This window comes from Triticum urartu, chromosome 2 (genome assembly GCF_003073215.2).
Source record: "Triticum urartu cultivar G1812 chromosome 2, Tu2.1, whole genome shotgun sequence".
NCBI lineage: Eukaryota > Viridiplantae > Streptophyta > Magnoliopsida > Poales > Poaceae > Triticum > Triticum urartu.
Window position 1 is genome coordinate 193,547,226 of NC_053023.1, and position 2,355 is coordinate 193,549,580.

A 2,355-nucleotide genomic window follows, 5' to 3' on the forward strand; every position below is an offset into this window, starting at 1 on the left:
TTCGATGACCCGAGAAGTCATCGTCGGCACAGCGGCCGTCCGGGCGGTCATGACGAAGCCGCCCAGTCGGAGAGTTTGACCTATAGCCAGGGCTCCCCCAGAGGTGATGTTCTCCTTGACAACGAGACGAGCCATCCTTCCTTATGATGACGACACAGTGGAACTCTCAATGAAAGCAACAATGTCGGTGTCAAAACCGGCAGATCTCGGGTAGGGGGTCCCGAACTGTGCGTCTAAGGCGGATGGTAACAAGAGGCAGGGGACATGATGTTTACCCAGGTTCAGGCCCTCTTGATGGAGGTAATACCCTACGTCCTGCTTGATTGTTCTTGATGATATGAGTATTACAAGAGTTGATCTACCACGAGATCGTAGAGGCTAAACCCTAGAAGCTAGCCTATGGTATGATTGTCTGTTATCCTACGGACTAAACCCTCCGGTTTATATAGACACCGGAGGGGGCTGGGGTTACACAAGGTCGGTTACAAGGGAGGAGATCTACATATCTGTATTGCCTAGCTTGCCTTCGAGGCCATGGAAAGTCCCATCCGGACACGGGACGAAGTCTTCAATCTTGTATCTTCATAGTCCAACAGTCCGGCCAATATAGTCCGGCTGTCCGGAGACCCCCTAATCCAGGACTCCCTCAACCCTCATGAGGGTCCAAGCCTCGTGGGGCGGACGATGCAAGACCTCCTCAGGGGCGGTCTCACTAGGCTGGCTCGCGAGGGGCGGTGAAATCAAGGCAAGGGACACCTCGCGAAGTTCCTCTGATGCAAGCCATGACGACTGGAGCCAGGCGGGCGCGAGGCGGGTGCCAGCGCGTTCAGTGTCCTTGTTTCCTCTTTGGTCCTAAAGAGGCAAGTGCAAGCGAGGAGTCCTGAGGCATCAGGCAAAGGTTTCCATATCGGTGCAACAAGACCAAGACAACAGGACAGCAGGACGGAGGTCACCGTGGAGCCCAAGACAGTGTCCCCACCTAAGCCTTTGGCAGGCGAAGACTACTTTTGCCAGGATAACTTGTACTAGTTGTCTCCCTTCGAATTTGGCTGTTGTGGGATCCCTTCCCACTCAATATTTGGGAAGAGGACCAGGGCCTCTATAAATAGGACTAGCCACCACCATAGTGGGAAGATCTTATCGGACTCGGATCATCCCGAACCACACAAGTTCACCAAGCACAAGAACGTCTCTCCTCAGGAGGACCTTATTCCCCTATAACTATTCATCCTCAGCCCAAGAGGCAATCCACCATACCACACTGGAGTAGGATATTGCACCACAAAGGTGGCCTGAACCAATATAAATCTTGTGTCTCTCGTTCTTTGGGTTTGTCGAGCTAGGCCGTGAGATTATGGAGTGTGAGAGCTAGAGAGGGGAGAGATCTTTGTGTGCACCCCAGTGTTCGAACCTCAAGGGTTTTCCAGGATCCCAAAATCTGACAAATGCCCCACAAGGAATGGCCAGAGGAACTCTGTGGTTCAATCAAGACAAAGGCAGCCTGCAGCTTCATCATTGCCCGCAGCGGTCGTGTCAACCTCGATCTCGATGATGTGGTGGCCAGGCTCGAGCGCATCCTTGGCGGAGTTGACGTCCCCGACGAAGTAGAACATCGCCAACGTGATATCTTGAGGATGGAGGTGATCGACGGAATTTGCTACCAGGCCATAGACATAGAAATGGAGCGGTTCCATGGAGTTGTCATGTGCGAGATTGCACGCTGTCAAGCTCTTCTCGAAGAGGCCTAGCAGCCCCAAGAGCCTCCCAGCGCCAGCAGCTCTGTAACGCCCCGAGACCGTTGTGCCAGGTCTCTCCCAGCTATTTGTTGTTGTTGCCTTGTCATTTTCTTGCGTGTTCCATTTTTCGAAGTTATCATTCGCATTGCATCATCATGTTCTCAAAACTTGCATCGTCCCGGTCTTCTCGTACCTTCCGTTGTCTGTGCTGAGCCCGGACACACTCGCACGCTCCCGCAGCACCTCTGAAATATTATTTTATAAGTGGCTGGAAAATGTTCTCAGAATGGGTTGAAAGTTGGCATGCAGTGTTGTTATGTTGTCAGTAGGTCGCTTGCCAAGTTTCATCACATTTGGAGTCCATTTGACACCCCAAAGGATAACTATAGCTGCAATATAGTCGGTCTATCATCGGACGTTTTCAGTCTCCAGAAACAGTCACCAGGTCTCTCTCTTCTCTTCTCTCAACCCAAGGCTTTCTGCACAGCCCGCTACCACTCACTGCCAGGCCAACCTGACCTCTCTTATCTTCCCGCAGCCCTCCTCGCGCGCGCATCCGGAAGCTATCCCGGACCTGACACGGGGAGTCGTCGCCGTTGGATTCAGATCATCCCCTAAC